Source organism: Marmota flaviventris, chromosome 4, assembly GCF_047511675.1.
Source record: "Marmota flaviventris isolate mMarFla1 chromosome 4, mMarFla1.hap1, whole genome shotgun sequence".
Lineage (NCBI taxonomy): Eukaryota > Metazoa > Chordata > Mammalia > Rodentia > Sciuridae > Marmota > Marmota flaviventris.
In genome coordinates, this window is record NC_092501.1 from 36,437,738 (window position 1) to 36,463,514 (window position 25,777).

Genomic DNA, 25,777 nt, shown 5'->3' on the forward strand with positions numbered 1-25,777 from the left:
GTGCACAATTTTTTTGATATGTTTTTGTATCCGAGTAGCCAGAATTTTATTGAGGATTTTTGCATCTAGGTTCATTAGAGATATTGTTCTGTAGTTTTCTTTCTTTGAAGTGTCTTTGTCTGGTTTAGGTATCAGGGAGATGTTGGCCTCGTAGAATGAATTTGGAAGTTCTCCCTCTTTTTCTATTTCCCGAAGTAGCTTGAAAAGTATTGGTATTAGTTCCTCTTTAAAGGTTTTGTAAAACTCTGCTGTATACCCATCCAGTCCTGGGCTTTTCTTAGTTGGTAGTCTTTTGATGGTTTCTTCTATTTCCTCAATTGATATTGGTCTGTTTAGGTTGTCTATAACCTCCTGACTCAATCTGGGCAGATCATATGACTTAAGAAATTTATCTATGCCTTTACTATCTTCTAATTTATTGGAGTATAAGGATTCAAAATAATTTTTGATTATCTTCTGTATTTCTGAAGTGTCTGTTGTGATATTGCCTTTTTCATCCCGTATGCTAGTAATTTGAGTTCTCTCTCTTCTTCTCTTCACTAGCATGGCTAAGGGTCTGTCGATTTTGTTTATTTTTTCAAAGAACCAACTTTTAGTTTTGTCAATTTTTTCAATTGTTTCTTTTGTTTCGATTTCATTAATTTCAGCTCTGATTTTAATTATTTCTTGCCTTCTACTTCTTTTGCTGTTGTTTTGCTCTTCTTTTTCTAGGATTTTGAGATGAAGTATGAGATCATTTATTTGTTGTTTTTTTCTTTTTTTAAGGAATGAACTCCAAGCAATGAATTTTCCTCTTAGAACTGCTTTCAATGTGTCCCATAGATTCCGATATGTTGTGTCTGTGTTTTCATTAATCTCTAAGAATTTTTTAATTTCCTCCTTGATGTCTTCTATAACCCATTGATCATTCAGTAACCTATTGTTCATTCTCCAAGTGATGTATTCTTTTTCCTTCCTTCTTTTATCGTTGATTTTCAGTTTCATTCCATTATGATCAGATAGGATGCATGGTATTATCTCTACTCCTTTATATTGTCTAAGAGTTTCCCTGTGACATAATATATGATCTATTTTTGAGAAGGATCCATGTGCTGCTGAGAAAAAAGTGTAACTGCTTGATGTTGGGTGGTATATTCTATATATGTCAATTAAGTCTAGGTTATTAATAGTGTTATTGAGTTCTATAGTTTCCTTATTCAACTTTTGCTTGGAAGATCTGTCCAGTGGTGATAGAGGTGTGTTGAAGTCTCCCATGATTATTGTATGGTGGTCTATTAGACTCTTGAACTTGAGAAGAGTTTGTTTGATGAACATAGCTGCACCATTGTTTGGGGCATATATATTTATGATTGTTATGTCTTGTTGGTGTATGGTTCCCTTGAGCAGTATGTAGTGTCCCTCTTTATCCCTTTTGATTAACTTTGGCTTGAAATCTATTTTATTTGATATGAGTATGGATACTCCTGCTTGTTTCCGAAGTCCATATGCGTGATATGATTTTTCCCAACCTTTCACCTTCAGCCTATGTATGTCTTTTCCTATCAAATGCGTCTCCTGTAGGCAGCATATTGTTGGGTCTTGTTTTGTGATCCATTCTACTAGCCTGTGTCTCTTGATTGGAGAGTTTAAGCCATTAACATTTAGGGTTATTATTGAGATATGGGTTGTTCTTCCAGCCATATTTGTTTATTTATGTTACTAAACATGGTTTGTTTTCCTCTTTGATTATTTTCCCCCCTTTACTGTCCTACCTCCCACTGTTGGTTTTCATTGTTATTTTCCATTTCCTCTTCCTGTAATGTTTTGCCTAGGATGTTTTGAAGAGATGGTTTTCTAGCTGCAAATTCTTTAAACTTTTGTTTATCGTGGAAGGTTTTAATTTCATCTTCCATCCTGAAGCTTAATTTCGCTGGAAACACAATTCTTGGTTGGAACCCATTTTCTTTCAGTGTTTGAAATATGTTATTCCAGGATCTTCTAGCTTTCAGAGTCTGTGTTGAAAGATCAGCTGTTATCCTGATTGGCTTACCCCTAAATGTGATCTGCTTCCTTTCTCTTGTAGCTTTTAAAATTCTCTCCTTATACTGTATGTTGGGCATCTTCATTATAATGTGTCTAGGTGTGGGTCTCTTATGATTTTGCACATTCGGCGTCCTGTAGGCTTCTAGGATTTGGGGTTCTGTCTCATTCTTCAAGTCTGGGAAGTTTTCTCGTATTATTTCATTGAATAGATTGCTCATTCCTTTGGTTTGAAACTCTGTCCCTTCCTGTATCCCAATGACTCTTAAATTTGGTCTCTTGATGTTATCCCATATTTCTTGGATGTTCTGCTCATGGTTTCTTAACAGTCTTGCTGAGCTGTCTATGTTCTTTTCAAGTTGAAATACTTTATCTTCATTGTCTGATGTTCTGTCTTCTAAGTGTTCTACTCTGCTGGTAGTATTCTCAATTGAGTTTTTAAGTTGGTTTATTGCTTCCTGCATTTCTAGGATTTCTGTTTGTTTGTTTTTTATAACCTCTATCTCCCTGTATAGTTGATCTTTTGCTTCTTGGATTTGTTTATGTAATTCATTTTTGAAGTGATCTTTCATTGTCTGATTTTGCTGTCTGATGTCTTCCTTGAGACTCCAGATCATCTGAAGCATGTATATCCTGAATTCTTTATCTGACATTCCATCTACTGCAGCTATTACCTCTTCTAACGTTGAGTTGACCTGCATTGTTTGTGGTCCTTTCTTTCCTTGTCTCTTCATACTGTTCGCGTTCCTTTCTACTTGGTGAAACTGTTTTGCTATTGAATTTTCCCCCTATATATTTATATTGGTCTTGTATAGTTGCAAAGTCTCCCTCGCAGGCGCGGGCGGCGGCTGTGCCCCTCCTCCAATTGGGGCAATGTGCCTACCACGCCGGCAGGCCGCTGGGCCTGCTCTGCCGGTCGGTAGCAGGTCCGCCGACCTTGCAGGCGCGGGTGGCGGCTCTGTCCCTCTGCGGGCCGCTAGGCTTGTTCTGTCAGTGGTCGCAGTTCTGCCTACTTTGCAGGCGCAGGCAGCGGCACTGCCCCTCTGCAGGCCTCTGGGGCTGTACTGCCAGTGGGTCGCAGGTCCGCCTACCTTGCAGGCGCGGGGGGGGGGGCGGCTCTACCCTTCCTTAGGCCCCTGGGCCTGTTCTGTCTCTCGGTTGCAGTTCTGGCCTGTTCTGATGGTGGTCACAGTTCCGTCTACCTTGCAGGCGCGGGGGGGAGGGGTCGGCTCTGCCTCTCAGCAGGCCGCTGCTCCTCTTCTGCCGGTGGGTCGCAGGCCCGCCTACCTTGCAGGAGTGATTGGAAGCTCTGCCCCTCCGCGGGCCACTGGGCCTTTTCTGTCGGTGGTCACAGTTCCGCCTACCTGGCAGGCGCGGGGGGCGGTGGGCGGCTCTGCCCCTCAGCAGGCCGCTGGGCCTGTTCTGTGGGTGGTCACAGTTCCCTCTACCTTGCCGGCCCAGGGGGAGGGGGCGGCTCTGCCTCTCAGCAGGCCGCTGCTCCTCTTCTGCCGGTGGGTCACAGGCCCGCCTACCTTGCAGGAGTGATTGGAAGCTCTGTCCCGCCGCAGGCCACTGGGCCTTTTCTGTCGGTGGTCACAGTTCCCCTACCTGGCAGGCGCGGGGGGTGGGGGGCGGCTCTGCCCCTCAGCAGGCCGCTGGGCCTGCTCTGTGGGTGGTCACAGTTCCCTCTACTTTGCCGGCGCAGGGGGAGGGGGCGGCACAGCCTCTCAGCAGGCCGCTGCTCCTCTTCTCTCTTAGTGTGGTTTTGATTTGCATTTTTCCCCAATCATTTGAGATGTTGAACATTTTTTTCATATATTTGTTGGCCATTTGTGTTTCTTCTTTTTAGAACTGTTGGTTTAATTATTTTGCCCATTTATTGATTATGTTATTTGCTTTTGGGGTGTCAAGCTTTTTGAGTACTTTATATATTCTGGATATTAGTTCCCTATTAGAGGTGCAGATGGCAAAGATTCTCTCCCATTCTGTAGGCTCTTTCTTCATGCTCTGAATAATTTCCTTTGTTGTTAAAAAATCTTCTTAATTTAATGCCATCTCACTTATTGATTTTTGGTTTTCTTGTGCTTTGGGGGTCTCCTTAAGGAAGCTGGTGCCCACAAAATATGATGGAGTGTTGGCCCTGTGTTTTCTTCTAGCAATTACAGAGTTTCTGGTCTTATTCCTTTAAAATCTTTGGTCTACTTTAACTTGACTGTTGTGCACAGTTGAGAGATGAGGATCTACTTTCATTCTTCTACATATGAATTTGCAATTTTCCCAGCACCATTTGTTTAAAAGGCTATTCTTTTCTCCAGCATATATATTTGGCACCTTTGCCAAGAATGAGATGATTGAAACAAGGTGGGTTTATCTGTATCTTCTTTTCTCTTCCACTGGTCTTTGTGTTTATTTGCATGCCAGTACTATACTCTTTTGTTACCATAACTCTGTCATATAATTTGAGATCAGGTACTGGGATGCTTTGTCTATTCTGGTTCTGCTATTCTTCCAAATGAATTTTAGGATGGTTTTTTCTAGTCTGTGAAGAATGTCATTGGTATGTTTATGTAAATTGCTTTGAATCTGTATATTGCCTTTGGTAGTATGGCCATTTTGACAATGTTAATTCTGCCTGTAAGACTTTCTTCAGTTCTACAAGTTACCCATACCTCTTCCAATGAATCCCATTTTTGGTATAGGTAGATTAAATTGAAGTTCTATCACTTGCAACCAAAAGAATTCTGAAAGATATACACAGTTCTTTAGTGATGTGACTGCATCTAGACCAATGGAGAACTGAGGGTAGATTTTCACACTTCTTCATCATGAGGTGTTTTGTATATTCATGCTCCTGGGGTTAAAGGCAGAAGTTAATAAGATTATTACTAATAACCACCATCATTTGTGGAGAACTTAAGCACTTTCACAAATTAGCTCCTTTCTGTCCTCAGAGCTCTGTGAAGTAGGTAATACTACTTACATATTACAGAAAAGTAGACTGAGGCTTGAAGAGATTCCATAACTTACTAATATTCACAGAGCTCATAAGCAGTAGAGAATTAACACATAAATCTTTCCTATTTCAAAACCTGGGTGTTAAGCTACTACTCCGTCCTGTGATCATGGTACCTACATAAGGCAGATAAAATGTCTCCATCATCCTGTTGTTTCAAACTGTGATGTGAAGAAGGTTCAGCATTTCTGTAGGCATTTCAAAAGCCCCCAGGAAATGGAAACAGTGAGCTACCTCTGGCTGCTTTATCTCATTCTCTTTAATTTCTACCAAAAAGAAAGATGAGAGAGAGAGAGAGAGAGAGAGAGAGAGAGAGAGAGAGAGAGAGAGGAGAAGGAAGGAAGAAAGTCTTTTACTTTGCCTAGAGAATGTTCTAGGTCTTTGCAGGTTGATATAAATTGGGGTAAAACAGAAAGAAAGAAAGATAGAAAACTCGAAGAGCCATTATTGTTCTCAGGCCAAATTCTTTCCTCATTTGGAGAAACTTTTAAAATTAAATATTAAAATCCTGAAATATCATTATATTGTTCAAAGTCGATTTTTTTATATCATATACTTTCAGAAAGATGAATCTCAAGAGAATGGAGAACATTTGGCTAAGTGTTTTGTTGTTTTTCCCCCCCCTGGAAGTATTGGGAGTAACTGGAGTGATTTTAAGCCAAAAAGATAGCATTGCTGTGAGGTGAGTGTTCTGAAATGATTCAACTGATTTACTGCATTTTAAGTCCTACATCCTAACACCAAGTTAAATTAAAGGAATGAGATGAAATGGAGGCATCTATCTATATATTCAGAGTACAGTGCTTCTATTTGTATGTAATATATATTATGCTGCTATATCACTTTACCGTCTTAGCTACAGCCAGTAACTCAACAATGCCTTTATGCCAGCCAAGGGGACAATAAATGGCAGATCTCAGTATGTTTTATACTACATTAGTGCATTGCTTCAGCCAGCTAACAATCCTGACTTTCCAACCTAGCTCCTTTATTAGCGAATTTGAATTTATAGGCAATCTTTTTCTCTTAGTGCACAGAACAGCTCCAAAGCCCATAGAGTATGTTGAAGTTTCACAACCAAATGAGTCATAGGTACTTTCAAAATTTAGAAACTAATCTTTTTATCTTTTTTCAGTATCAAAAACAGCTTTCTCTGGCTGAGATTGTGGCTCAGTGGCAGAGCACTTGCCTCACACATGTGAGGCACTGGGTTCAATCCTCAGCACCACAGGAAAATAAACAAAATAAAGACATTGTGTTTTTGTATAACTAAAAAAAAAAAAAAAAGCTTTCTCCTTTCTGAGAAATGAGTTAGTTCATTACAGACTACTGTTTTCTACCTCTTTCCTAAAAACTCACTTCAGTTCTAATTAATTGTCTAAAATCTGTTTTCCTCATAAGAAAAATACAAGACAGTAGCCAATCTTGGTCACCGAATCTAGCCCAATGTCTGGTACACAAGAGATAAATAATAAAAATTTGATGTAGTTTTTACAATTATGTAATCACAAAAAAAGTCATATTTCTTGGAAAGCTGGGAATGGAGCCACCATTTGACCCAGCTATTCCCCTTCTTGGTCTATTCCCTAAAGACCTAAAAAGAGCATGCTACAGGGACACTGCTACATCGATGTTCATAGCAGCACAATTCACAATAGCAAGACTGTGGAACCAACCTAGATGCCCTTCAATAGACGAATGGATAAAAAAAGTGTGGCATTTATACACAATGGAGTATTACTCTGCATTAAAAAATGACAAAATCATAGAATTTGCAGGGAAATGGATGGCATTAGAGCAGATTATGCTAAGTGAAGCTAGCCAATCCCTAAAAAACAAATGCCAAATGTCTTCTTTGATATAAGGAGAGTAACTAAGATCAGAGTAGGGACGAAGAGCAGAAGAAGATTAACATTTAACAGGGATGAGAGGTGGGAGGGAAAGGGAGAGAGAAGGGAAATTGCATGGAAATGGAAGGAGACCCTCAGGGTTATACAGTGGAGGGGGTAGAGAGAGAGGAGGGGAGGGGAGGGGAGAGGTGGGGAGGGGGGAGGGTGGAGGATGGGAAAGGCAGCGGAGCACAACAGACACTAGTATGGCAATATGTAAATCAATGAATGTGTAACTGATGTGATTCTGCAATCTGTGTATGGGGTGAAGGTGGGAGTTCATAACCCACTTGAATCAAAGTGTGGAATATGATATGTCAAGAAATTTGTAATGTTTTGAACAACCAACAATAAAAAATTAAAAAAAAAAAAAGTCATGCTGGATCACATCAGCAGTCCATTCAGACATACATCTGTGGCTTGATATCCCACCAACAGTCATTTACTTAGTGCCTGTTGTGTAGCAGGTATCATGCTGGTGAAACAATGTAAGACCATCTCTGCTCTCAAGTCTCTTACTTGAGAAGGAACAATGTAGAAGGAACAATGAGACAATTGTGATAGCTATGATCCAAGTTGATTCACGTGGGTGCTTTGAAAAGTAATACCCCCAAAATGCTAAATGAATTCAAAAGAGGAAGACATTTAATATTTTTGTAAGAATCTGGAAAGGAAAGTGTAGCTTTCAAATAGAATGAAGAGAATAATTGGAAATTTGAAGATAATAAGAAAAAAAAAAGGAAGAAACCAGCCTGAGTAGACAGCAGGATAACAGCCATAGGGGCCAGAAGGTACAGGATCTTTTATGAAAAGTCTGGTAATGACTCCAGTTTGCAGGCATTTCACATTGGATGTTGGGGGCAGTGGAAAGGGTATGAGAGTTTAGCCAGACTTTGCGTATCAGGACATGGCTGGTGCAGGGAGCTGCAGCTTAATTCAGATGCATGTAGCATCTTTAATGACATTGGCCTGGAAGGAGACCACAGCCATCTTTGATGCTTTCTTACACCAGGAGACTCTGATTTCCTTCATCCACTTCCTTCAGTAACACCATTATTTCATAAAGCCAGACACTTCTACTTCTGATGCTGCCCCCAGTCCTGTCTCTACTGTCTTTTTTTCCTCTGTTTTCAAGATTATCAATAATTCACTAATACCAAATGCCTCACATGAACTATGGAATGATCCTATCTTTTCTTGAATTTCTATGCATGCTTGTTCTTTCTTTGAGAATGAGAGGAGGGTCTCACTATGGATCCAGCATAGAGCTTCAAGTCTTAGATGCTCCACCTGTTTCATTACCTCTCTAAACAATTCTAAGCAATCCATCACTCAGATACGATCACTCCCATTTTAGAGATTTGAAAAGAACAAGAGATGGACTCAAATTCAGGTGTGTCTGGTTCTGAAGCCAACTCTCAGACACTATACTGTATTGACTCTCATGATGAGTCCATCCCTCACCACATACTGTCAAAATGTGGTTCTTTATCATTGTTTTTTGATGTCCTTACAATTACCTCCACCCATGACTGAGATTTATTTGGCCACCTAAAGAGAGAAAATCTAACTACAAATAAACTGGATTATTCTGCCTATACACAAAGGACGCCACATTGGCCCTGCTCGTCACTGTCAAATATTATTTTTTAGTCTGGGATATTTTCCAAATCTGAAACGCTGCCTTTATTTTTCCCAAACCAAATAATAACTGCCTTGCTTCCAACAAAAATAGAATAACAGAATTGTGTTTGCTTCTGTTTTTTTATTTTTCCAGATTATATCAGAAAACACAGAGGGAAACAATATCCGCAAAATATATTAGGCAGCAGTGCTAGATAATACATTTCTGAACGGTAGTGAAAACAAACCCCTGGTAAATAAATATGTATTGATTTGGTTGATTTATTCATCTCTTATGCTCTAGAAATAGCTATCTATCAAATGTTATAACTGATGTGAATATAATATCTGGATTTGATGTCTTCTCTCAGTCACTGACATTATAGTGAAGACCAAAGCTGACATAAAGTTTTTCTTTTGGAAACCAAATGCATTCTTTTTTAATTAAGAGGCTGTTCCCAGTTGAAAAAGCGGATGATACTCAGTTTGAATTATAATATAAAACCCTCGTATTTAGTATGTAAAAAGCAGTAGACACATCACACAATAGTTTTGTGAATTAAGAATTCTAAATGCCAAGGATAGTTCAAGACTCAGGTGACAGAACATACAAGGGCATCCACTTAGCCTGATAGCTTGAGTCCATGTTAGCTTGGTCAGGGACATGTGGTGATAAAGAAAAAGGTAATGGTGAATTTTCTGAACAAATTATTGTGAGGAAAAAAAGAAAAGGCTATTATACCAGTGTCCAGAGTCAAGACACCCAGGAGAAACAGTAATGAATGTCAACAGAATGATGCAAGCTAGCAGAGGGGTGAAAAGCAAGACCCTGTAAGGCTCTGACCTAGATATGGTGCCCAAGTTTTAAAATCCTACCTAAAGATCTGGGGAATAAGCTTTAGTGCCCTTGCCTTAAAGTTGTAATCAAAAAGTCCAGTATCTAGTCAGCATAGGAGATGTCTCTGTAGAGACATTTTGTTCTTGAATAAAACAGATGTTCCCTGGAACAATCATCCTTACCCATCAGTTTGGCTAAACATGGCTGAGCCCCATCTTTACCTCTGGAGTTACCCCAAATCCTCCATGTTTCTCCAAGCTTCATCTCATGCTTTCCTACTCCTCTTGCTTTCTTTCAGGATATTTTATAATTATTCCCAGGCTTCTTGAGTTACATGCTTAATTAATTAATTTTCAATATTTCTTATTTCCAAATATATATTTTTAAACCTATAAAAATTTCCCCCAAATACCCTCTTAGCTACAATCTCATTTGAGCTGTGTTCTCATTTCCAGTCCATGCTAAATATTTCATAATTCCATTAAGCTTTCTTCTTTAACCCATTAAGTATTTAGAATTTTGTTCCTCAGTTTCCAATTGTATTAGGAAAGTCATTACCTTTGTTATTTTAAAATATTTATTTGATTTATTACATTGTGGTTTTTAAAATGTCATTAGTAAAATATTCTTTGGAATTTGTTGAGACTCCCTTTCTTACCTAGAATGTGATAAATTTTTTAAAGTAGTTTCATGTTTGCTGAAAAATAAGGTAAATTTTCTATATGTAGGGTGCAGGGCTGTGTATGTACCTATTAAATAAAACAAATCATTATTCAAAATTTGTAGATCTTAAGTCTTCTTGGCCCTTTAATTTCTCAGATTTTCTACTTATTAGCTGTATTAATTTCTCCTTGTAGTTGTATTATGGACTGCTTTGTATATTTTAATATGTATTCTTCAATGAATACAAAATCATTACTGTTATATAAACCATGTAATATTTTCTAGTTCTTTAGTCTCTTCCTGATTTTAATTTTAAAAAAAAACGATTATTATTTATTACTAATACCAACTCAAATTGATTAACATGTTTTAATGTCTTCTTACCTGATCATTAGATTCCTTTTTGCTTAGTTCTTTATTTTGAAATATTATTGACTAATGGAATAGTTGCAAGTGGAGCAAAGAATTCACACACACACCCCAATTGTTAACTTGTAACCACCCTTGCTTTATATGTCTTATTTTTCTAAACACTTAAAGAATAGGCTGCAGAAATGATGTCCCTCTGCCTCTAAATACTTTAGTGTATGTTTCCTGAGAACAAGATCATCCTTTCATAAATTTGTTAATATCTTAACAAAAGCAGGATATTAATATTGGTGCAATACCATTACCAAACCTATGGTTTGTATTCATATTTCACCAATCTTCTCAAGAATGTCCTTTGTTGCAAAAAATTTTGAAGTTGGGTTTTTTGTTGTTGTTGTTGTTGATATTGTTCAGAATCACACATCGAACTTAGTAGATGTGCTATTTTAATTCAGAATCCAGACAAGTTCCCTAGTCTTTTTAGCCCACTTTTATAACCATAACAGCCTGAATACAGGTCAGTCATTTTGTAGAATGTTCTTCAGTAAGGGTTTGATGTCTCATTTTAGTCAGGTTATGCGTTTTTGGTGAGAATATTAGAGAAATGATTTTGTGACCTTTTCAGAGCATCCTGCCAGGGCACATGAGGTTGACTTGTCTCATTACTAACTATTGCATCGTTGAGGTTATATGTGCCAAAAGTCTCCATTGTAAAGTTGCTATTTTTCCTTCTTCTGTTACTAAGTATTTTGTAGAGATACCTAGATTGGCAGGAGGGTTGTTAATAATTCATTCTTCAACAAAACTTCACCTACTAAGTTTTAGCATCTTTTGATGATTCTTTTCTGAATCATTTGTTCCTCTGGTGGCCAAATGGTGATTTCCTAACTTCACCTTTCTGCCCTCATTTATTAGTTGGCCTTCCATTCCAAGGAAGAGCTTGTTCTGTCTTTCTCTGGACACCAGTTGTTGCATTACACAACCACCCCAAATTGAGTGGAATAAGACAACATTTTGTTATGCTTGTGCATACTTACGGCTCAGGAACCCAGAAAATGTATAATGGAGAGTGATCTTCTCTACTTCATGGTGTTGAAGGCTCCAAAAGGAAGACTCAGATTTTTAGCTATGACCTGAACACGGGGGCTCTAGAAAAGCTGGGGCTAAACAATCCATTCTTCACTTACTTGTCTGGTGTCCAGGCCAGGGGACTGAACAGTGGGCTCAGCTGTCACTGCCAACTGAGAAACATGTGTGGCCTTTGCTTTTAGCTTAGGCAGCTCCTAGCCACTGAGAAGGTGTCCCAGGGAGGGTTCCATAGAGCAAGACCTCCAAGCAAGTCAGGCAGAGACTGCATGGACTTTCAATGTAACCTCAGTGATTGTGCAGCATCATTTCCAAACTTTTTTAGAGACAAGTAAAAAAAACCATGATGCACCTCAAATTCAAAGGGAGGAAACGAGACAATATCTCTTAACAAGAATGTCAAAGAACTTCTTCAACTTTAAAATAGCCACATACCTGTTTATTTTTCTTTATTCTATATACACATATGCACATATACACATAGACATACATGCAAATGATGGAGAAATGAGGTTGGATTCAGAAATGTAGGAAACAGAATAAGACGTTTAACAGGATAACATTTATACCAGTTAAACAGCACAAGAGTGTGTCCTTGTGATTGGACAAGATTCAATTGAGAGCCAAGACTGATTAATAAAAGAAAGAGTAAATAAAAAGAGAGACATTACATTGATGAATGATAGCTTCCAACAATCTCAGAATTATAAGTAATTCAATTTTGTGCAACTGAAGTTCAATTAAAAAAAAAAAAGAAAACAATTAATGTGACCACTTAAAGAATACAAATTCAAAAGCATTTCCTGAGAATATGCTGGTGACAGTCCCCATGAGGACAAGGCTTGCCATAAGTGATCAAGAAACATGGCCAGCACTTCCCTGCTCCTGTCCTCCATGACAGCTCACTTCATTACAGCATTTACCGTTTTTATTCAAGACATGATAAAAGAAGGCTGCTCTCAATTCCCGAACCATGCACTTGAACTGAAAAGATGGTCTGGCAACAGTCATGAAAGAAATACCACAGCCAAGCACTCTGCAAAAATGAGCCCGGGATAAACATCAAGGAAGAGATGAATCGAATTTGTTTGTCCATCTCCTTGTTATTAAATCCTCCAACTGAGGGGGAAATATTTGAAATGTCAACCTCAGAATCACTGATTCAAGCATTTAATTTTCTACCAAAACTTTGGAGTTTTCAAGTAAATGGAATTCCAGCCAATTTTATGATTACAATGAAAAAAAAAATGGACAAATAAAGTGTCAGTTTCCAGTAGCCAAAAAGAAGGCTTATTTACTAGTAAGCCTTCCTCTCTGATTTTTTAGCACACACCTGCCAGCATTTATCTACCTGCACCCAGCAGGACATATAGAAACAGAACAGGAAGCAGAAAATCTGGACTTTCTTTTTTTGTCCCTGCTTACTACACTGGTATCAGGGAAATTTTCCCGACCTCCTCCTGCCCAAAACCTGCTTTCTGGGTTCAAATTTTTTGTTTCTTTGGTTTTTCGTTTGTTTGGAGGTTTGGGTATTGTTGTTGTTGCTGTTTTGATTTTGGCTTTTTGTCTTAGTCAAAATCCATTTCCAGCCTCTTCTTTCCCATAGTCGTTTTAGGAATATTATACCTGAAGTTGGCCCATATCTCATGGCCCTGCATATCCCTAAGCCAGATGATTCAATTCATGAGATTGTTGGGGCTAAACAATCCATTCACGAGGACTTCGCAAAAGTTACACACCAGCCACACTCAACTCTGAATCCTGACTTTATTCTCAATTGTCCATCACCTGACCTTAACAGATTGACTAACAATCTTATTGTCTCTTGTCCTTTCTGTGTGTCCAAGTTACCTCCTTAATTATCAAACATGGAGTGTTTCAGGATGATGCATTTGTGACTGTGTGTGCAATCTTTCCTCTATAAATGAGACAGGAAGAAAAGAAAGAGAGGATCCAAGGGCATAATTTTATTTCGAGTTTAGACTGTGATGTGTTTGGGCACAAAACACATCATGAATGAAAGCAATTAAACATTCTTCTCTGTGTCTTAAGAGGAGACAAACCAGGGAAAATTAAACCCCATGCCCACATACACATGCATACCTATTCATCTCCTCCAATGTATAAGAGAGAGTTGGGGAAAGGCTGAAGTTACAGCAGGAGGAGGGGGGAATATTCATTCCAACAGAGTTATGCCTTGGCACCCGCCCTCCTCTCCCATGATTGGAAAGATGGGCCCACTGGCATTGTAACTACTGTAACCTACCTCTTTTGCATGAGGACATATGCTCAGGCCTGTCAGAGCCTTCTACCTTGGGCCCAAAGGTAGGAAAATGAAGAGATTAAAAATTTGCTCCAATGCCTAACTTTACTTTTCTAGGTTTCTGATAAATGGGATTCTTTTAGTTGGTAAGTACATGAGGTTAAAGTTCTTTGGAAAATTGAACCACAAAGAAGAACTAAAGAGAAATAAAATAATCTGTAAATTATTGACCTTAACTCACAGAAGTCAATTATTCAGCATAGACAGATACAGCCTCAATCAACTCAGTTTTCTCTTCATGCTCCCTCCTCTCCTGGGGCCTTCACTGCCTCTTGGATGGTTCTCTAATGGGACAATTTTTCAGGCCCACTCTCAGAAACACAAACTGATCTTCAGCTCCTGGGCAGTACCCAGTTTACTTGGAGACTCTTCTCAATTTTAAACCATGTAAAAGACTACATCCTAACCCCTTAGGCATGTTTTCCTTTCTCCTCTCATTTATAAGAGACTCTATTGGAAATGTAGTGTAGTGTTTTTTCATGAGAATGTGCTCATATGTGTTTGCTAGGAGTGTAATCTGTGGCAATAGGCTCCTCCTCCTACCTCCCTGTAAGTCTGAGAAAGAGAGGAGAATTCATAGCATTCATTCATTCAACACCATTTAGCAACATAATATATAACTGTTTTTGTTGTTGTTGTTGTTGTTGTTGTTTAGTTTCTGGATATGCAGAAAGGGGAAAAAAACATATAATGCTGTGGCCAGGTGCTATCTCTGTTTATAGTCCATCAGCTGACAGGAGGAAAAATAATTTGTTTCTGATTATAGTTTAATACCCTCCTAGATTACAGTGCTCTATTTGTAAGCCCAATTCAGAAAACTTTGCATGAGTGCTGTTTATAAGGAAATGTATGCATGTGTTAAGGGGATTCCAGTGGCTTTTTGATAGAGTAAACCAAAGAACATAATACATCCTGGAGCAATCTTGATGGGTACAAGGGCCCTCAATACCCAGTCAAAGAAATACTTCTTTGCTTGATAGACTGGGTTCTGAAGCTAAGAGGCTAGGATCTCCCTAAAGGAGAAATGTATATTTATTTTCCTGTCACAAGACTATGAAAATAAATGCTTTGTGTTCACACTGTTCTGTGGTTTCAAAGAGATTTGGAAAGCCAGAGTTAGCAGGGTCAGTTTTTAAATTGCAGTTTGGGGATAATGTTTTAAAGGAACTATACATGAAAGCAAAGGCAAACTTTTGGAAATATTGTGAAAATGTGTTTTTTGCCTCATGAACTAATCACCTCCCACTCAAAGGAGCCCAGGAAGACAGCTCTGAGTAAATGTTTACTGGAATGGATGCCTGACAGTGCCTGATCTGAGCATTTCAGATTGCCAAATTAGAAATGGAAATAGATTTCTTCACAAGATGTATGGTTTTGTGTCTAATTTTTATACAATATCTAATGAAGCTTAAGCCATGCGCATATAGGCACAATAAACCTACCACTCTCAGGAATTGGTATTCACATTGTCTCCATATCACTTCAGTCAATCAGTTGTTAGCCAAACGCACACCGAGCGTTTCTTTGCATTGGGGGTTGAGCTAGAACTGTGTTGGTTGATGTAGTAATCCTTAGCTACATGTGCCCAATGAACATGTGAACTGTGGCCACTCCTGTGAAAACAAATACTGAATTTCAAAGACTCAGGCCAAATGAATGAAAGCACAATACCTCACAAATAATTTTTATATTGATTATGTGTTGAGATGATAGTATTTCCTTTATATCTTGAGTTAAACAAAATATAGTGTTAAGATTTATTTTACCTGTTTCATTTTATTTATTTATTTTTTAATGTGGCCTCTAGAAAATTTAAGATAATATGTCACTCAAATTATATTGATGTTGGACAGGCCCATCTCACACTCTGGGAACCCAGGAGCAAAGAAAACACATGCTTGCCCTTAGTCACCATATCTTATTCACATAGGCGACAAGTCAAAGGCAGTAGGGACACTCACAGGAGGAAAACCCAACACCATTTTGGATTAGGAAATGCTTCTCAGATAGCATCCCCCCCACCCAAGATATCTACTTCCTGATTCATGGAATCTGGTGACTATGTTACTTTACATGAAAAAAAAAAAAAAAAAGAGTTTTGCCTATGTAATTAAATTTGGGATCTGAAAATATATGTCCATCAGACACCCCAATGCTTTCCTTCTCCTCCCAGACACTGATGCCACACAGGTTTGTAACTGTTCCTATCATTTGTTTGTGGGACTTATGAAGATAACTTACCACCATTTTGTTGTAAATGCTGTTCATGGTTGGGTTTTGTTTGTTTTTGTTTTGTTTTGCTGTCTAGTTGCTGTCTCTGTTGATGTGGAATAGGAGTAATCAGGAAAGATTATAAAACTATAAACTCCTTCTCTTGTCATCTTATTTCAGAATCAGACAAGGAAGTTGGTGCATAAAAGTGAAGTAACTTTGTTCACATCAGAAGTGAATGGCAGCAGCTGGGGCTGTAGCTCAGTAGCAGAGTACTTGTCTTGGTCATGTGAGGCACTGGGTTCGATCCTCAGCACCACATTTAAAAAAATACATAAATAAAATAAAGGCATGTTGTCCATCTACAACTACAAAAAGTAAATAAATAAATAAGAAGTAAATGGCAAAGTTGTGATGGAACTTCAGATCTATCTGACTCTGAAGACCATATTCTTTCTACTAAATTCATGCCAAAAATCATCTAGTTCTGACTTGTCTATTTTGAGATGGATATTGACTGAGCAAAAATGATCAGAAAAGAGCTGTCATGATCATTCTTTATTTTCTAAAGACTTATTGAGCACCTTTTATGTGACTGGCTCTCCACCAGGTGCTGAGAATCCAACAATGACAAAACAGATCAGACTCTGCCTGCATGAAGACCGTGTTTTACTGGAAAATAAGGAAGAGTTCATTGACATTAATGAGCCTGATGCCCCAATCTAGGCTCAGGTGCTAGTGAGTACTCATCAAATTACAGCTATTATTACTATGCTTTGTTTTATACTACAAGTCCTAGTCAGTAGCCTCCTAAGTGCATTTATCAAAGAGTCCGCCAAATTACCCACATATGCCTATAATTCCAGTGACTTGGAAGGCTGACACAGGAGGATTACAAATTCAAAGCCTGCCTGGGCAACTTAGTAAGACCCTGTCACAAAATAAAAAATAAAAATAAAAAGGGCCAAGGATATAGCTCAGTGTTAAAGAATCCTTGGATTTAACTCCCAATACCGTAGGAAAAGATAAAGAAAGAAAACCTTTAAGAAATGACTTCAGAAAGATGGCAAAATGGGAAATTCTGGATGCTTCTTCCCTTCAGACACACCAACTCAACAGTAATACACAGATCAATTTTTCTAAGCTTTGCTTACATGCCATAAAAATCCACCCAGGAAATACAGATGTTCCTCATAGTGGCATTACATCCCAGCAAAATCACTGTAAGTTGAAAATATGATAAATCAATAATATACATTGCATCTTACCTACCATACATCATCACACAGAAGCACAATGCATGGTAGAGTCACCCGTCTCACTTGGTGGTCAGTGGCTGCTCTGGAGTTGCACTCACTAATGCTTTCCAGCATGGAGGACAATAGCGAGGAAAAGATCAGAATTTAAAGAACATTTTCTACCAAATGTGTATCATTTTCATATCAGCATAAAGCCAAAAAAATCACAAGTTGACAGGTTGGGGACCATCTGTATCCTACAATCAAAAATATGTTAATATCTCATGTTAAGGATTTTTACTACAATAAAAAATCATAATTAAGGGAATCTTTAAAAAACAAATTAAAAAAAAGACAAAGGATTCCCACCCCTTAAACAGAAGGAAGCAATATACCCAAAGAAAGGAAGAGATTTGGCATGCATCATTTCTTCCATTGGAGCCTCTCCCAGGAGGCTGCAGACTCATTCAAGGTGGGGAGCCCACCCTGTTACCCTTTCTATTGTCCCTGGAAACTTCTGGATCACTGGACACAAATTACTACTGAGTGTTGACTATTCAGTCTTCCAATATTTTGATTCTTGTAATGATGACAACTTTAGACACTGTGACAAGGAATGAAGAGAATTTGGGGGTCAAATATACTTTTGTGCCCCAAATCTCCTTTATGTATAGTCATCCTTTAAATGCTTAATGCACCCTTTCCTATTTGTATTACTAGCCAACATACTGTTTCCACACATGTAATAGAAGGTACAAGAGAAGAATAATAGCACCTTCCTCCTAGTACAGACACAATTAAATTAGATACCATATGAAAAACACTTGGAATCTAGGCACACAAGATGCAATAATGATTGTTAACTATTATTTTACTTATTATATTATTGTTGTTATTGTTATTATTACAAAGACCAGTCTAAAGGAACTATTCCTATCCCTAGATTGATGCCATTTTTTGCAACTCTAGAGTTCTTTATTATTACTATTATTATCATTATCATCATCATCATTATTATATTATTAGGCACTCCTATACAAGAACCCTTCCTCTGTAGCCTCCAGCTTTACTTACTTTGGGTAGGGCAGACACAAGTGTACATCTTAAGTTACATTAAAATAGAACTGTGCTAAAGCTATACTCTCCTGTTCCTCAGAGGTCATTCTTCAGGACATGTGTGAAGCCTCTTGGCTTCATTAGCTTTCCTCTACCAGTGGTGCCATTTGCCAGGATTGGTCAGAGTCCTGCTGACCATACATGGCTTCTCTTGGAAGCATCAGGGACATTTCCCTTCTCTTTGCAGAATGTGCCCTGGTTGGCTTCCTGTTCTCTGAGGTTCTTACAATATCCCTGATCATCAGATTGGGTGACTGACTAAGTGACATCCTTTTAATCAAAATCTCAGAGCTTGGGTTTTTACAATTAGAATGTTGTTTACTACAAATCTATGACTTATAGTTTCTTCTTAAAATGTTGTAGTACTATCTCATATACTATAATCTTTCATCAACCATTGAGTGGACTCTGCTAATTACTATGGTAGGAAATTATATTAGTGTCTATTAAAGTCTACCTCCTGGAGAATTGACTCTTAAAAGCAGATTCTCTGAGGTCTCTGTGATGGTGAATTCTATGTGTTCACTTGGAGTATGTTGTAGGATGGGATTTAAATCATTGAAATCTGCCCAAGTAGATTGCCTTCCATAACATGCTATCAGTTGAAGGCCTGAATAGAACAAAAATACCAACATCCATGAGCAAGAAGAAATACTCCAGCAGACTGCTTTCAGGTTTTATTTGCCATTGGCAACCCTGGGTCTCCAGCCTGTCAGCCCACACTGCAGATTTACATATTGCCAGCCTCCATATTTATGTGAGCTACATCCTTACAATAAATCTCTTTCTATAAATATATGTGCATCCTATTGGCTTTGTTTCCCTGTAGAACCTTAAGTAATACAGTCTTCTAAGGAATTTTGTTATCCATGTTCCTTTTGAAAAACTTCAGAACTTAGGCTTCCCAGAGCTTTGCTTGGGGGTAGGATGATTCAGGAGATAGACTCAGGCTTTGAAGGTATACATGGGTTCAAATTCAGGCTCTATCATCAGGCCTGGGCAAGTCATTTAATCTCTCCCAGCCTCAGCTTTCTCATCTGGAGAATTGGAATCAGAATAATTGTAAGGATTAGCCAATATTGGGAAAGATCCTGGCACATGATAGACAATAAGTTATACTTCATATTATTACCTAATAAAGTCAATATTTTCTAATCTCCAAATGATCAATAACTTGCCTGGACCTCATATGAACTAGTAAAAAATCGTACACTTCTGGAATCTCAGAGAAAACCCCAGCTTTCATTCACTAATCAATATTCAGTCAAATACTCTGTCCTATTTTTGTTATTTCTTTGCACGCTATAAACCTCAGGTAATCAAACTCATTGTTTAGCTGCATTTCTCTCTACAAAGTTATTCATAACAAGAACACAATTAGGTGCAATTATCTCCAGAGACTGAATTGTAATCACAACAGAATGGAATTAAATTTCCATATTATGAGGGGAATTTGGGAAGTAAGGTATCGTGCCACCTTTGGCAAACTATTCATTTGCTTGTCTTTTTGCACAAAATTATAATTTAGAAAACTTTTTTTCCCACTAAAATCCAGTGGGAAAACTCACAGATTTTCTACCTCCAAGCTGGTATTTTTACAGATTTGACTCCCAGGGAAGGAAATTTAGCTTTCTTAAGCACATGTTAAATGACTGACACTATGGTTGATCTGTCACCCTTTTTGACTGGTTTCACCCCAACAGCACCTCCATAAAATTGGCATTAAGAATCCTATTTTATTGATTAAGAAAACTGGGCGTAAATGGTGATGTAAATTACCCAGCATCATCAGTGTTGAAATCCGGTCTTAACTTACTCCAAACACTGCTGTCCTCAACACCACACCACCTCCTTCAGACCAACAGCAACATAATTTTTCCAGAAGTACATCAGTCCCTGAGCCACAAGAAGATTCCACATTGAGTAAATGGTTCTTTCTCATCACCCAGTAAATTTTAGTAATTGTAACATTTGGCTATTTTCCTCAAGCTAATGCAATATAAATAATAAATATAATATAATTAACATGATATAAGACATACAAGAGGAAATGAGGGGAAAGGGAAAAATAATACAAGGGGGAGAAATGAAGGTCAGTAGAGAGGGTAGAGAGAGAAGAGGGGAGGGGAGGGGAGGGGGGATAGTAGAGGATAGGAAAGGTAGCAGAAAACGACAGTCACTAGTATGGCAATATGTAAATCAATGGATGTGTAATTGATGTGATTCTGCAATCTGTATATGGGCTAAAAATGGGAGTTCATAACCCACTTGAAGCAAAGTGTGAAAGATGATATATCAAGAACTATGTAATGTTTTGAACAACCAACAATATAAATAAATAAATAAATAAAAAGACTTGGAACGGAAAAAAAAAAAAAAAACATGATATAAGATAATGTAATATAATACAAAACAACCCTGAGTCAGTTCCTTTTTCCCCAAACCAAACCTTCCATAATGCTGATCAACTCTCACATTTGTTTGTATAACCTAATCAACACCCTTATTCCTTGACCTCCTCATCATCTCCCATCACTTGTCTTGAACCCCAGCCATTTGGTCTCATGATCATGAGATTTTTTTATCATAAAAATTATTTGATAATTAACCATTTTATATACTTATCTTAATTTTTTTTAAAGAGAGAGTGAGAGAGGGAGAGAATTTTAATATTTATATTTTTTTAGTTATTGGCAGACACAACATATCTTTGTTTTGTATGTGGTGCTGAGGATCGAACCCGGGCCGCACGCATGCCAGGCAAGCGCGCTACCGCTTGAGCCACATCCCCAGCCCTATACTTAGCTTTTACTTTACCAGTTATTCCCTCTTTTGACCTTCATGTGACCTTCAGTCCTGATGACTCTCTGTTGATTCATTGTTTTAATTTCCCCCAACTGGTTATCTCATTCCTTTTTCCTTTCTCATCCAACTTAAATCAATGGTTTATCATTTTATTTACACTCTTACCAATACCCTAATTCTTAGTCTCTCTGTTCTGTTACTCCCTTTGGACAAAATATCAATCCTTGATAGATTAAAGTCTCTATTTACTCCAAACCCATACCTCAGCAGTTAAACCTTACTAGAAAAATATCACATAATGAGTCCTACTGGTTTCACTAATAAATGTGTGATGACCACCTTCAAATTGGCATAAAATACTTCCCTTATCACTCTCTATGATCTTCCCTACCTCATTTTCCTGTCCACACTCTTTTTAACTTAGGTATTTGTGGTGCTTGGGATTGAACCCAGAGTGTCACACATACTATGCAAGTGCTTTGTGACCAAACATGTCCCCAGCCCCCTGTCCCTAATCTCAAGAAGGTTACATCTCTTATTTCACAGAGAAAAGTAAAGCTATCATACAGGGTCTCCACTAAGCTCATGCTATCCACCCTGCATACCAGTATCATACGTTCCTCTTCCTCAGGATTCTAACAGAAGTGACCACCTCCCATTGCCAACCTCCCATGGGTGTTTGTTAACTTTCATTCTTCCAATCCTTATTCTGGAATTTCACCTGAATGATTATAACAACTTTTTTTTTAAAAAAAAATATTTTTAGTTATAGATGGACACAATACCTTTATTTTGTTTATTTAGTTTTCTGTAGTGCTGGGGATTGAGCCCAGGGTCTCACACATGCTAGACAAGTGCTCCACCACTGAACTACAACCCAACCCACATATTTTTCTTAAACCTCCAAATTCTACAGACAAAGCTGAGTTTTTCTGCTCTTTATTGTCAAACTACTCAAAATAGTTTATACACTATCCTCCCTTCCCTTTATGCCTAATCCACTCCAAAGTGGCTTCTCTCTATCATTCTATCACATGGAATCTGGATAAGTTTACTTTTCAGAACAAGAGTTGTTTCACTTGCTTTCTGGGTCCCTATACTGGTTTTCCTTCCATGTACTGGATGTTCTTTCTCAGTACTAACTCAATCCCCCATACCTTCCTCAATTACAGGAATTTCTCAGCTCTCTATCCTGGCTGTCATATTGTGTGTGTGTGTGTATATATATATATATATATATATATATATATATATATATATATATATAAAATTAAAGTATATTCATCTGAATATGAACCAAGATTATTTAAGGGATTTACAAACTATATTTGATTCTCTTTATAATGAACAGGTATGTATTGGTCAACTTTCCATTACTGTAACAAATACCTGAGTTTATTTTGGCTCTCATTTAAAGGTTTCAATTCTTGATCAGTTGACCCCATTCCTTGAAACTGTGGTGGCTCACCTGGTAGGAGCACATAGTAGAGCAAAACACTCACCTCATGGCCAAGAAGTGACAGAGGGGAAAACTATGGGGCTGGCATTCCACTCTCTCCTTCAACAGCCCGCCCTCAATGACCTAACTTCCTCCTACTAGACCCCACCTCTTAAAGATTCCACCACTTTCCATTATTGCATGGGCAGGGTACCAAGGCTTAACACATAGGCCTTAAATGGACATTCCAGATCTAAACTACATCAATGTACCATTCATAATACAGAGAAGACATGTTATTTTTTAATGAAACTTTTTAAATTAAAAAATATGGAGAAATGTTTTGGTACCTCCTTTCTCTGCTGGGAATTCAGAGAATGCTCTTGTTAGAATGGTTCTTGACCAAACAGGCAGGATTCCAAGAAGGGTCTCACCCTGAGCTGTGGCTGTTGGGCAGACAGATGGGACACTGTCAGTGTTCCTACAAGGGGTGGTGCTCTAACTTGACAAGGGAGGTGGCCGAAGCTCCTGCCATCTGTTGCTCAATGATCCATTCAGGACTTCCTTGCTGATCTCCGTGAAAAGACTTTTAGTTTCCTAAACTCAACCCACTCCTGGGAACACTTCTGCCAAAAGAGCATCATTTGATAGAAAGAAAAAATTAGACATTTCTAGCTTCTTTAAAACAAGTTCCTTTTTTTGTTTTTCCAAATCAGTACTACATCCATAAACACAACCAAACTTATAAGCAGCAAGGACCAGGAATGAAATCTGTCCATTTGACTATGAAAAACTAAAAACCAATACTGGTTTCAAATAGCAGGAACAAAGCAAAGACTCAAAGAATAACTTATCCCTTAGCTAACATAAGAAGAGAGTCTCTGACAGAAGCTCTAACATATTGGGTATTTCTTTTATTAGTACAGAATAACGAAAATACAATAAGATTTGGACTCAGATGGGCCTGCATTTAAATTCTAACTCTTCCATTGATCAGTTGTATGAACTTGCTAAAGCATCTACCTATTTTCTCTGAGTGTCAGTTTCTTCATCTATAAATGATTGACAACACTTGTTTAGAAGGCTTTTATCAAAATTAAAAGAAACAATAATGTGGGCTCAGGACATACAGCTCAGTTGGTAGAGTGCTTGCCTCACATACACAGGGCCCTGGGTTCCATCCCTGGCACCATAAAAAAAAAAAAAGAAGAAGAAGAAGAAGAAGAAGCAATAATGTAAAACTCCTAGTTCAATTCCAGGCAAACTGCAAGTGCTCAGTTTGCCAGTCAGTCACTTTTTTTCTTCCAAAAACAGGACTTATGAGAAAGCTTGTATGGCAACATGCAAAAGGTATCTTTCTGGCTGAAGATGAAGATATTCATATGGGGGTGAAATAGCTAATCTTGACCCCAACCTAACACCACATGCAAAACTGAATTCCAGGTCAGTTGTACATATAAATACTAATGTTGTTAATAGTAAGGCTTCTGAGAGGTAAACTAGGAAAATACATTCATGACCTTGGATTAAAAAAGATATCTTAAACAGGGCAAAAAATGCACTAACCATAAATTAAAATTCTGATAATTTGGGCTACATTTAAATCATTAACTTCTCTTCATCAAAAGATATTTCTGCTGGGCACAGGAGTGCACGTCTATAATCCCAGCAGCTTGGGAGGCTGAGGCAAGAGGATCTTCAGTTCAAAGCCAGACTCAGCAACTTAGCAAGGACCCAAGCAAATCAGTGAGACCCCGTCTCTAAATAAAACCCAAAACAAGGGCTGCGGATGTGGTTCAGTGGTTAAGTACCCCTGGGTTCAATACCTGGTACCCCCCAAAATATATATATATATTTTTTTTCCCCACAGAGTTAAAGAAGATATTTCCTAAAATGAGATTCTCAAGTGGCTAATAAATATAGGATAATGTATCCCATTTCATTAGTAATTAGAGGAATCCAGACAAGATACTACAACAACATTACCAGAAACAACTGCATTATAAAAAACTTGTACTGAAAAAGATAAGGAACAACTGGAACTTCCATAATTAACTGCTGGTGGAAGTGTTAATTGGCACAAGTGTTTTCTAAAGCTTGTTGCCCATGATTATTAAGGCTGCTGGTGTGTCACAGCTCCACACCATCAAAACTGAGTGTACAAGAATGTATGAAGTGGCATAATTTGTGCCTCTAGACACAAAGTGGAAACAATGAAAAAAATCTTTCCTTAGTGGAATGGTTAGATAAATTATGGCATGTTCATATGCAGGAATATTCCATAACAATGAATATGAATATAGCAGTAAGCATATCATATACATGAGATCACATATATATCTCATATGAATCTCATATATCCTTATAATTCCAGCTTGATAAAATTCAAAGGAGACAAAATTAATCTACGATAGAAGTCAGATAATGGTTATCTTTAGAGAGGGGTTTGACAGAGGGAGCGGTCATGAGAAGGCTCTGTAAAGAGCTTATATTGTTCTGTTCTTGGTGTGGGAGCTGGTTACATATATGTATTTATTTGTGAACATTCACTAAGGTGAACACTTTCTGTATATATTTTATAGTTGAGTATCTTTTTAAAATGAGCTGTGAAAGACACTTTTACACAAAGCCACAAGTTTCTTTTAGATCCATATCATAAAAGCATACAACACTAGCACCCAGAGCATAACTTTATCCCTTCAACCTACATTATCCAATATGGCAGACACTGGCTACTTGTAGATTTTTGAATTACGGTCAACCAAAACTCCATTGTTTTTTGAATTTTGATTTTATAACTAATACTTGAGTTTTTTTGGAAAAAAGTATTTCAACCAACTTGAGTATGTTAACTTGCTTTTTCAACTGTAAATTTTTAAAAATTAAACTACAAAGCAAGTATTAATAACACAGTATTTGAATTGAGATACACTGCAAGTGTAAGATATACACCAGGTTTTGCAGATTTAGTGTGAAAAAAGAATGTAAAATATCTCATTAATAATTTTCATAAGGATAACATATTGAAGCGATAGTATTTTAGATGTAATGGGTTAAATAGCATATTATTAAAATATATCTGTTTCATTTTTAATATGGCTATAAGAAAGTTTAAAATTGTACATATTGTTTGCATTATTTTTCTG